Source organism: Mixophyes fleayi, chromosome 1 (assembly GCF_038048845.1).
Source record: "Mixophyes fleayi isolate aMixFle1 chromosome 1, aMixFle1.hap1, whole genome shotgun sequence".
Lineage (NCBI taxonomy): Eukaryota > Metazoa > Chordata > Amphibia > Anura > Limnodynastidae > Mixophyes > Mixophyes fleayi.
Window position 1 is genome coordinate 21,723,668 of NC_134402.1, and position 12,546 is coordinate 21,736,213.

The following is a 12,546-nucleotide window of genomic DNA, read 5'->3' on the forward strand; positions in this document are numbered from 1 at the left end:
GTTAAAGAAGGCATCGTTATTTTTTGTGGCAGCACAGATATGGAAACATCACCTCAGCGTGGGGTAAGTTTGATGACTCTTCTGCTTAGGCGGGGTGGGAAGTGACTAGTGTGTACATTCTACAAGTCCTTAAGGCTACTTTTATCGGGACTCATTTAGGGGGAAATTTACTAAACTTTTTAAGAAAAGGTAAAGTGGGGTGCTGCCCACAGCAGCCAATCAGATTCTAGCTCTCATTTTCTAGACTGTACTAGATTAATGATAGCTACAATTTCATTGGTTGCTACGGGCCACACTGAGACTTTTCCTTTTTTAGAAGGTTTTAGTAAATCTACCTTAGAGTTAGGAGTAGATACAGGTAAATGTTTAGAGTTGGAAAAGGGCGTGTCCCAGCTCAACTCTAAGTTCCAGGGTAAAAATAAAGCTGCCCAGTATTTGTGTGCTACATGGAGCCATTATTCTCCCTGCATGCAATAATACATTGTGTTGGCACTACAACATGTTAGGTGCAAATTTGCACACCTTACCCGGATTTGCACTACATGAGTCCCATCGGGTGCACTGCAGGAGGTAATGCCAGGTCATGTTGCTTATATAACAATACTGTAGCACAGTACAGGGCAGTGTTTAGTGTCCGTTCATTCGCGGAGGGGGGGGGGGTTTCTGGTTCTTCCCCCTGAGAGTGAGGGCGTTTATTAGGGATAGAGATAAAGGGGCTGATGCAAAACGAGAGTAACCTCCCAATGTGCCTGTCTTCGGCAACGGGACAGGGGGAGCGACCACCTCACCGTAGGCATCTAGAAATGCGGCCACTTTTGCATATACACCTGGTTTATGACAAGTCACCACCAACACGTTTTAGCAAGTGCAAATAATCTGCCTGCTAACAGGCGTGTGCGTGTTTCTGCGGGTCTTCATGAGCCTCATGCGTTTGAACATGCCTTTAGTGTGCATGGCCTACGTTTGCACGCCTCTTACCTTGTTTTTTTTAAAACTACTTTTAACCGTACTTGTCAACTTTGTAAACCCACCCTCTGGTCTTTGAAGTCAGGGAGGGCTGGTCGGGCTGATGTGATTTATGTCGCCACGGTTTACTGATTGCTGTATCCTGCACCACCTACAGATTGTATCATTGCGCGTCGGTGGGTAAATTGCATTATTGCGCCTTGGTCGCCGCACACTGCACCGGGCGCCTGGAAGAATTGCAGACTCTCTCGGGCATCTGGGAGGATGTACAGAAACATGGGAGCGTCAGCAAGTCTATTTTTAACCAAAAAAAGGCCTGCACTATCATCATTTATTTACATAGCGCCACTAATTGCGCAGTGCTGTACAGAGAACTCACTCACATCAGTCCCTGCCCCACTGGGGCTTACAGTCTAGATTCACACACAGACTAATGTCAATTTTTAACAGCCAATTAACCTACTAGTATGTTTTCTTTGGAGTGTGGGGGGAAACCGGAGCACCAAGAGGAAACCCACGCAAACACGGGGAGAACGTACAAACTCCTCACAGATAAGGCCATGGTCGGGAATTGAACTCATGACCCCAGTGCTGTGAGGCAGAAGTGCTAACCACTGAGCCACCGTGCTGCACTAGATTTTGATCCTTTTCCACTTCCATGCAAGTCGTATAAGAGGCAACCAGAGAACCTCATACGTTTTTTAAATGTTGTTTTCAACCATAACGCATCGGAAGGATGAATAACGATGTTAATAAAAATACATCTCCTTTAAGAGATTTGTCACCAATCTGCGGTTAAGATGTATGTTCTCCCCATGATCCTGTGGCTTTCCCTCCAATGTTCCACTTCTTCCCATGGTCCAAAGACTTATACTGATAATTGGCTTCTAGCGTTGACCTAGTTATGTGTGTCTGTAATAGGGAATTAAATTGTAAGCTCCAGGAGAGCAGGGGCTGATATGACTCAATAAAGTTTCCTGATTCTACAGCGCTACCGAATATGTCGGCGCTATATTTAAAATCGTAATAAGAATCAAATTATTCAAAGCAACATAAAGTCCTGTTATATAAATCTCAGGTTTGGATGCAATCATTATCTTATCTTCTATTTATTATTTCTGCCTTAGAATGATTTGTTTTCCCTGTTATATGTCTCAGAGCGGAATGAAAAAGCTTCTTGCATGTGAAATCTCCCGTTCTCCAGGTAGTTTATTCTTAATCAACTCTGTTAGTGTATCCCCCTGTCGGCGCTGGCCGGCCTGACGTTGCTGCAGCGAAGGTTGGCTAAAACAGGATTTTTTCTCCCCCTTTCTTGTTGGTAGGGGACTTTAAAGAAAGTACAGATGCCTTTGGCTGTGTTATTGGATTGATTGAGAAAGAATTGCTTAGGACTTCAATTATATTTCTGTTCTAGGAGCAAGCGCCAAAAAAAGTTTGACATTGATTTTTGTTTATCTTTTGGAAGTAAGGAAATTTATACCATCACTCTTAGTAATATTTGACCCCCCCTCTCCCCTCCTCCCTGCCCCCCAAGCATCTGCTTCCCTTGGTAGAACAGGTGCTTAATCTTCAAAAGGTTTGCGAATTCTCATTAAGTGTACATTTCGGATGTGTCTGCTAATTCCAGCCCTGAAAGCTGCAGCCGGGTCTCATTTTATTCATTAATACAAATGTGCATTAGCAAATCTTAGTAAACACATATATTAAGGGGACTTTTTACATGACTGAGCTACCGCTGTCTTTCATATTGAATTGTTTTGGTTTCATTTGGTGCAATTTGGTGTTATTGTGAGATTTAAGACAATATCTTGAATCCAAATCTGGACTACTGTTGTCTAGTGAACTCTGTGTTGTTCTGTGACATTGCTATAAGCAAGTTATAAAGTTAGAAGAGTTACATTTAGAGTGAAAAGATCTATAAATCAGTGTTTTGTATTTGTAGCTGTATTTGCAGTTTTGTTATTGAAGTGTACAGTGTTGTATCTTAGACTACTTTCCGCCAAGTTATAAAGTCTGTGGACGTTGTTTACTAACAAAATGCAGAAGAGTAAATAGATTAAATACCAAAGTAACAAATGTTTTTCCGGTGGAATCTGCACTAGTTTGATGAAAGGTCAATGATGATTGGTTGCTACAGGTTACTGAACATTTGCATTATGGTAATTAATAACTCCTTGTGAGAGTAGACAGTTTCTGCAGCAAAGATACATTAACGTGGTCCTTGGTCCTCCCAGACCCTCGTTATCCTTTAGCAAATAAACGCCTAGTAGTACAATAAAACTACTATTACTGACACTGTATCCTTCCACTCACCAGGCTACACACAGTTAATAAACAGGAAGGTAAAAGTCAGACTGTCTTCAGTTGAATCTATAAATATAAATTGTTCACAAATGACTGCTTTCAGAAACATTATTTAAAGGTTGAAAAGGACAAAAAGAAAGTATTTATTTTATGGTAACTATGCAATGAAACAATTCCACTCTTTCAGAATTATTCTAAAAGTATTATTTAGCCAATGCTCATGTCTGAAGAGGGCAGACTCCTTCCCCTTATGTTTTTCTGTAGGCATTAACGACTCCCAAAGCGATTTTAGGGCTCTGTCCCGCTGTCGTTCTCAGGGACATGTTTGTCCCACGGGTTGAAATGTTGGTGAAAGGGAGGTATGTGATGGGCAGCCTAATGCTTTACAGCGCTAGGGTGGCTCTCTGGGGCGTCGCCGTGTCCCCATCATGCCATGGTCACGCCCCCTTTCAGGAATTATGCAAATAACACCTAGGAGCAGCAGGTAACACCAAAGAGGGTGTTTCCTGCCTCCTCCAAGGGGTGTGTCTAGCCCCACTCATGGGCGTGTCTAGGGCCTCCCAGGGGTGTGTCCAGCACCGCCAGGCAGGATCTGTGTACAGTATTCCGCTAGATGGGGTTTCTCCATTGCCGCTAGAGACTCTATAGAGCAGCAGGGCTGAAAGGTGAATTGTTTTTACTTCGCTGTAAAAGTTATGGCAACACCGGCGATAACCAAGCAGCGCATAGTGGAATTACTGCCACACTGCTTTAATAAATAAAAAGGTCTCCTATACAGAAGCATGGGGGCCCAATTGCTTGGGGTCAATAAATAGAGCAATGCCCAAAAAAAAAGAATAAAAAAAAAAAAAGCCTTATTGCTGCGATAAATGATTTCTCGCTTTGATTGGGCTTCATAAATAGGCCCTAATTTATTTAACTATTAAAGATCTCTCTATCAAATTTGAACAAATACATTTTGTATTTATAATAAATTATTACAAAATTAAATGTCATTAAAAAATATTTAAAAGAGCAAAGCAAAATCATTTATTGGTAATACAAGCCTTGTGCTGACTCACTATTCTTGCATTTTCCCTGACATATAGACATACTGGCTAGTGCCGCTGAGTGCGCAATGTTGCATCATCACCTGTGCAGCGCACATGTCCAAGCCGGCGATTTGGGAAGAACAGCGGGGACCTGGCAGCAGGTTTTTTGGGGAAAGGGACTTAGCCCCTCTCCTACTTTCTGTTATTTAAAAAAAAAAAATCAGACCCAGTGGTATTATAATACAGAGCCCTCCCCCAACTAATCTCTATTGGTGCAAAATGAGACCGCATATCCTGGTGGCGACCCAATTAAATTACTTACACCCCCTGCAGTCCTCCGCTGTCTCTTTGCGCACTGTACAGGCCATGTGATAGCATCCTGCACTCTGATTAGCGGAGAGTTCCAGCAATTCACCAATCAAAGTGCAGAGGCCTCCCACTACTCTGATTGGTGAATCTTCCAATCAGTGTGCTAGTGAGTATGACATTGTCATACTGTCAATACCAGTAACTGTGCAGTAAATGGGCAGCATGGTGGCTAAGTGGTTAGCACTTCTGTCTCACAGCACTGGGGTCATGAGTTCAATTCCCAACCATGGCCTTATCTGTGTGGAGTTTGTATGTTCTCCCCGTGCTTGCGTGGGTTTCCTCCAGGTACTCCGGTTTCCTCCCACACTCCAAAAACATACTGATAGGTTAATTGGCTGCTAACAAATTGACCCTAATCTGTGTGTCTGTCTGTGTCTGTCTGCCTCTGAGTGTGTGTGTTAGGGAATTTAGACTGTAAGCCCCAATGGGGCAGGGACTGATGTGAGTGAGTTCTCTGTACAGCGCTGCGGAATTAGTGGCATTATATAAATAAATGGGGATGATGATGATGATAACTGTGGACACAGACAGGAGTTCTCCAGGTATTACAGGAATCTCACAAACATTCCGGGACAATAGGCAACTACAAAGTAACAGATTCTATAAATGTCCTGCCAGTATCTCTGGATATTTGGTTATCTGGATAGATTGTTCAGTATACTGAGTTTTCTGCTGCACTGTAAAATAGGAAAATCGCCTTTAAGTCACATAATAGATGGGTTCACTCATCTGAAGTGTTGTTGAGATGTAAACAGCCACCTCCACTTTCCACAAGCTATGAAACAATGCAGAAACACAGTGTACACAATTCATCTTTTACCCAAACTGCCTTTATCTCTGTACTAAAAGACAATGACAGATCTAAAGAATGTGAAAATTCCATCTACAGGACCGAGCCACTACAGGCAGAACAAAAGACTGCTCAACAGCTTCCTTCAGGAAAGATACACAGTTTGTTTTATTCCATGTATCTGCAGTTACCTCCTAAACTCAAAATTTTACCATGATAGAATTGCCTGTGTTATGTATGTGTGAGGCCTCCGATCCTTGCCACGTTGGTGTGTCCAGCTATCCCAAACGATGCTGGCAATCTGTGAATGTGTGTGGTGGTCACGTGTATCTAAGCCTTTGTCTGATCCCCATAAAAGCAGTATATTGCAGCATTTCTACTAGAGCATGGACTCCAATATTAGTTGTAAGTAGCGTATAATGATAATAACGAACACCCGAACTAGCAAACTGCTTGTAATTAGAAACAGAAATTCCCAATAGGGTTAGGGCGCACACTAAAGGAGAATTAGGGGTTAAACCGTTGTAAATATGAGGGAAATGTGAAATGGAGAGACCTAACAATAAACAGACTTATTTGCTGCTGCAGACCCACAGTGGGCAGCTCAATCCCACTAATGATAGTAGAAAACACAAACAACAATAAAAATAATTTATTGTTGCTTGTAATTAGAGGTTTTCAGATGATTGACAGGCGCTTATTGGGACCTTAGTAGTTGCTCGGCCATAGATTAGAACTTGACGAACGTGTTATAGCAAATATAATATATTTATTATTGTACGCATATTAGGAACTTGTTCCTGCTATGTATTCACTAGGATATTCAAGTTGAAATGATGCTTCATAACAATTACATTCTAACATAGAAATTCATAGGGTTTTTGTACTTATTTGTAATTTGGACCTAAGTGTCTGAGGGGTTTGTCTGAGGGGCTTGTCTGAGGAGGGCGTGTCTGAGAGGGGGGCGTGTCGGAGGGGGGGGCGTGTCGGAGGGGGCGTGTCTGGGGGGGCATGTCTGAGGGGGGGCATGTCTGAGGGGGGGCATGTCTGAGGGGGGGCATGTCTGAGGGGGGGCGTGTCTGAGGGGCGTGTCTGAGGGGTGTGTCTGAGGGGTGTGTCTGAGGGGTGTGTCTGAGGGGTGTGTCTGAGGGGTGTGTCTGAGGAGTGTATGTCTGAGGAGTGTATGTCTGAGGGGGTGTTCCCGAGGGGTATGTCTGTGGGGTGTGTCTAAGGGGTGTGTCTGATACGTGTGTCTGAGGGGGTGTGTCTGTTGACATCTGTAGCTTATTCAGGCCCGGGCTCAGCTTCAACTCTGAATACGACGTACATACGCATTCACTTAAGTGCAACGGTTTCAATTGCAAGTAATACTTACGCTTCAGGCCCATAGTGTGCTAGTACAAAACAAAAAATATTGTCATCTTTATAAATGTGTCACAGTTCTGGTTCTCACACAGTAGGATGACATTATAATGAGATGGAATCTCGGGGCACACAGTATTCCACGTTTGCCCAGAATGTACAACCATAAACCTGGGAATCTCATTCAGATGCTTATATTAGACACATTAGAATAGTGCCGTAACTACAAATTTTGGTGCCCTGGGCGAGACAGGGCACCGGCGCCCCCCATCTAAGTGGGAGTGGCATATGACAAGTGGGTGTGGCTAGCACTTTAGTGAAAGAATTGTACAGTAAAATTCAGAACAGCTAAAATTACTCCCCAGCTTTCCGGGAAAAAACTACCTGTCACATTTAATGCAGGAAGTATTTAAGAAGGGATTTATAATCACCTTCCTGGGCACCTACTTTCATGTTCCAAGCGCACTGAATATTAGAGAGAAAATGTCATAAGTAATAAAGTCATTATACCCAGAAATACCTACCTGTAGCTCATTACTGGTAAACATGCCACTTTGTACATATAACCCAGCTATTCCTCTGTAAATACCCCACACTCTTACTGTAGTACCTCTATAGGATAATGTTTTCATATAGAGACAACATACTCGAGTCTATGCCTGTGCCTGCCCTGGCAGATCCAAAGGGGGACAATCGCTAAGTACAGGTGCCTGGTGACCGAGAGGCAGGCAGTGAAATTTCCCTATGCAAAATACATTGGATTCCATATTCATATAGTTTCTGAAAAAACAGTCTAAATGAAACAATACACAAGGCAAATCAAAGTGCTAGAAAAGATGTAATGGATGAATGTGACTGACCTGAATATACTGTAGTCTACAATTCGGGCAGGACCTTAGTAAATGGTATTTATTTTAAAAAAAACACAAAAAACAAAGCGACAGCTGACAATCCTGTTATGTCCGGAGTTAGACAACCTGTGGATCTCTCAAGTCTGCAACTGTTGTGGAACTACAGGTCGCATCATGACAGGCAGGACATTGTGAGCCTTGTAGTTCTACAACAGTAACTGGAATACAAGTTCACCAAGTTAATCTTGTTCCTGGTCCCATTCAAGTTTTAATAAAAATGTTCCATGATCTATCACAGTGTTTGTTTATGTGGTGCCTGCAAATGGCCACTCAAAGGACCACCATTTGCAGAGAAAAGTGACTGTGACAGTTAAACAGAAGTGTCGGGGTATCGCAGCGCATGACCGTTCTATGACCGTTCTATGACCGTTCTACGACCGTTCCAATGTAAAAGTTGTCTATTTGCTGCATTGTTCAGTACAGCCACCATTACTCTATAGCTGCAATAGATCCACTTTGACCACTGCATTATAATTCAAAACACAGACCTGCTTATGAGGATCTCCTAAACGCTCCTGTAGTAAGCGTGATAGCGCATGGCTCCGGATATGACCCGCTCGTCAGCGGGGATGAAACCTCCAGGTCACCTCGGCATTTGGAACGCAAATGCCGAACTTCCGGCTTTCGGTGGAACTGCACTGCTTTTGATGCCCTGAATGAATTGTGGGCACAGATGCAGGTATCGGGCGGCTGCGCCCCCTTGGGCTTGCGCCCGGGGCGGTCGCACCGCCCGCACCGCCGTCGTTGCGGCTCTGCATTAGAATGATGCATTGTGGGAAAGCCTAGTTTGCATCCTATCAGTTCCCAGAAGCCACGTGTGTGAGGCATTGCTCAGCAGGTTCTGACACATACAGTGTGCTTAGCCCCCTGCTGAGGCTCTTTCTCCCCCCCTGTAGTCAGCCTAGTTTGGCCCTTTTGGATGCAGTCACATTCCAGCATCAATGTTAGTCATCTTTCTGTGCAGTACCCACACAAATCATAGCTTGTTTCTTCAGACTTTGTGTTTCCCACAAGTACCATTGGTTTCTTTATAGCCCCGGACTGAAATGTAGAGTAGTCTCCAGAAGGTGGTAAAATAGCGCAAAATTCACATCCTTTCATAAGAACAAATAAAAGTTTGAAAAATGTTTATATAACATGAATTTCCATATGGGGCTGAACAGCTCAAGGGCTTCAGAACAGAATGCTATCACGTGTTTCTTTCCCCCTTTTATTTTTGCATGTGCAGAATCACTGTCTCTTATTTGCAATAGTGCAGTGAGCATCAGGTCCTGATTAAGGGGTCAGGACTGCTTAGGTTAATATGCTGGTAGCGTTTCCCCCCCCCCCACCTTTCCCTGCCACGGTATTATGCGGTAGATAAAAACAAACTCGTCTTTAATTTAATTTAAAGCCCGGATTCCTTCAACCCCCCCACCAATGTTTATGTTCCTGTGTCATTGAACTCAGGTCCCCCTTGGCTCTTTGAAAGGGTCACGGCAATCTTTGTCACTCACTTAGTTGTCATTAAAATCAGAACTGCATAGTGGAACGACATGAACGAGCGCTACTGAGGGTGAAGGTGGAGGCGGCTGTTACACCTGCGCCCTTCGTCGTCCTTGGTCCTCGTCTCTCCTACTCGTTTATCATCAAGCTCCCGGCCAAGGATACCTCATTGTGTTTTCAGCCATTACCATGGGACTACATCAACATTAAATCCTTACTACACTTTTCTTTCATGTTTTCTTTTTACTTTGGAGAACAAGTATTATCTTATATTTTAAAATAGATTTTCACTTAATACCTCTCGCAGTCAATTTTTGCAATAGTTTTTATTGCTTTCTCTTTAAAACCCCCTAAGCCTCGCGCCTTACACTGCAGCCAAGTCAGCCTATTGACTAATCAGGCCCTGGTGAGCATATTGTCTGTTGATCACCAGATACAATCTAGTAAGGGGCAAGTGTGTTTAAACAAGGGTATTCCCCTCTTAAAATGAGGGTACCACCATGTGTGTAGGGTGAGGAAGATAGAGACTTGTTTAGAGCTTCCCCCATTCCTATCTGCTTTCCCGCTAGTGCTGGGGGGGAGGGGGGGGGAGGATGCTCTGTGACATCATCATGCATGCACGCAATGACATCACTGTCCCGCCCCCTTCATCTGAGGAAGGAAATACTCACTAAGCCATTCACAATAATGGCGTTCCCATTTACCATGTTATCCAGCACTGAAGTTCAGAAACGTGAATTAGGCTACCTGTACTCCCCAAGGGCATTTTGAGAAATGTACTTCTATCTGAACTGAGAACCCGCAGGGTGTCCATCCTTACTGTACAGGTTAGAAATGGCAGCAAAATTCAATGTAATTTTTTAAATAATACAAGATTTTATAATGGAGGATCTTTTGTCATTTGTGTAAGCTTGTGTCAACTTCTTTTTTTTATTTTATTTTACGATTGCCACAAAAGAGAACAGTTAATATAGTTACCTTTAAAGGATTTTTAGGCAAACATAAGAGTATATCTGGAAGATATAGACATCAAAATAAGAACTGGTAAAGTGGGAGCCGTATTGGAATGGCAGGAGCTGTACACAAGCATCATGCAGTAGTCCAGGCTCGGTGCTGTAAGGAGGAACCAGACCTTTCTCCTTCACTTGAACTAGACAAGTGGTAAAGTAAACTAGTAGAGAGGGTTTTGCTGCTTTTTCCAATGTACCTGTGGAGAATCCTCTTGTTATTTCTTGCAAAATACTGGAAGTATGAGACTTAGTGTGTACATACATACAATTAATGTTAGGGACTTACAGTGTGTTGTAAAAAAATGTAAACTCAAAATTGGTCCTCGGTATGATTTATTCAGGATTATGGGCTAGATTTACTAAGCTGCGGGTTTGCAAAAGTGAGGATGTTGCCTATAACAACCAATCAGATTGTAGCTGTCATTTTGTAGAAAGCACTAAATAAATGAAAGCTAGAATCTGATTGGTTGCTATAGGCAACATCCCCACTTTTGCAAACCCGCAGCTTAGTAAATCTAGCCCTATGTGTGTTTCAGATCGTAATAAGGCACAGAAAATGAATACGGAGCCTGAGTAAGCCCTTGCCAAGGTCCACGGTATATTTAATCTGGCAGTGGACAACAGCATTCATGGTGGGGAAATAACATACCTAAAAATGGGAAAAAAAATGGGAGAACGGTGTAACACAAAATGTTTTAACAAAATGTTAAATAACAATTCATACATAAAGTATTTGAATATTCAGTGCAAAGTATCTGTAAATAAAAATAACAATGAAATCAATATTATCACCTTCCAATAGCAATAATAGTCTATCAACAATCTTCCAGATGCTCAATTAATGTCACTAATTATCCATAAACTCTAAAGTCATCATCAAATGCAATAACCCCTCTACAATCCATTCATAAAACTTGCATTGTCTGTAATTAATAACATAATATTCACATCAGTCTTAAATAAAACAAAAAAAATACAATTCATAAGCGATTCATTAGTATTAAAAAAAAATGTATCTTAATTCCCAGTATGTAATAATCAAGCAAAATTAAAAAACCTGAACTTAATATGATAATCCTTAAATAAGTAACAAAATATACCATGACTTTTAAGCGTTCCTAAAAGACTAAATATAACGATCCTCCAGCGGTCTAAACATAAAATGGAATATTAAATTAGCATGCTAGTAGTTACAAAAATAAATATGTAAAACGTCCTCAAAATAATGAATTAAGGCTACTTCATATGGATGTTTTCTAAGCGATCGCAAATCAATGGGTGAGTAGTACTAATACATCATTCAATAGTACCTGCTCAAAGACGTGTCTGTCAGATAAACAATTGTTTTCACCGAAAACTCCACGTCATCCCACACAGAAAAAGCTACTTTGTATTTAGTAAGAAGCAAAGTGTTTACCTGCTTTGGACTGACATTTATATCACCGTATAGGCAATGTTACCCACAATAACTGCTTAGTCCTGTCTAAAGGTGTCCACTTGTTTCTCTGGCTCAAAGTTCTACCAACTATGTTCTTTCAACACGTTTTGAGACACCGGCCTTCCCTTCTCAAAGGTCATTCGTGAGGAATTGTGGAATGGTCGTTGGACAAAGTTACAATAGTCAAGGCAGGGAATGATAAGGACAGTAACAGGGCAAGGCTGTTTTGTATCCAAAGTACAGGTTGTAAATTACAGCCTTTCCCATTTGGTACATGACATACTCCTGAGGTAGCTTGAAAATAATGCGTGTGGCCACCATTTTTATATTCTTTGCATGTTCTGAAAGGCAAGAGTAAATCTGATCGGCCATGGAAGGAAAAGTTAAAGATTCACAGCCTCTCTGCTTCTAAACGAAATTTAGTTAGTTATGGGCAGCACGTCGGCTCAGTGGTTAGCACTTCTGCCTCACAGCACTGGGATCATGAGTTCAATTCCCGACCATGGCCTTATCTGTGTGGAGTTTGTATGTTCTCCCCGTGTTTGGGTGGGTTTCCTGTAGGTGCTCCGGTTTCCTCCCACATTCCAAAATCATACTGGTAGGTTAATTGGCTGCTATCAAAACATGAAGTTAATCCAGATCCAAAACCAAAACCAAAGCACGGGAGTCAGTAAACATCTCTAGTATAAAATAGTGATGCTCGGGCTCTGATTTCCGAAAACCGAGTCCACCCAAACATTGCAGATCTGAGTACCTAGTCAAGCCGCCTCTGTACCTTCCCGCTTCCTCGGATCTGAATCGAGGCAAAACTTCATCTTTGTGTGGTCGGATCTTGAGGGTTTTGGATTCCATAAGTACCTCCCTCCCCAGGAGATCCAGT

The 12,546-nt window shown here is 42.3% G+C and overlaps 1 protein-coding gene across 6 annotated transcripts in view; it reads left to right on the plus strand.

Moving 5' to 3' along the window:
• CTNNA2 (catenin alpha 2) overlaps positions 1-12,546 on the plus strand; it is a 1,470,003-nt gene that overhangs the window by 1,114,962 nt on the left and 342,495 nt on the right. The window lies entirely within an intron of this gene.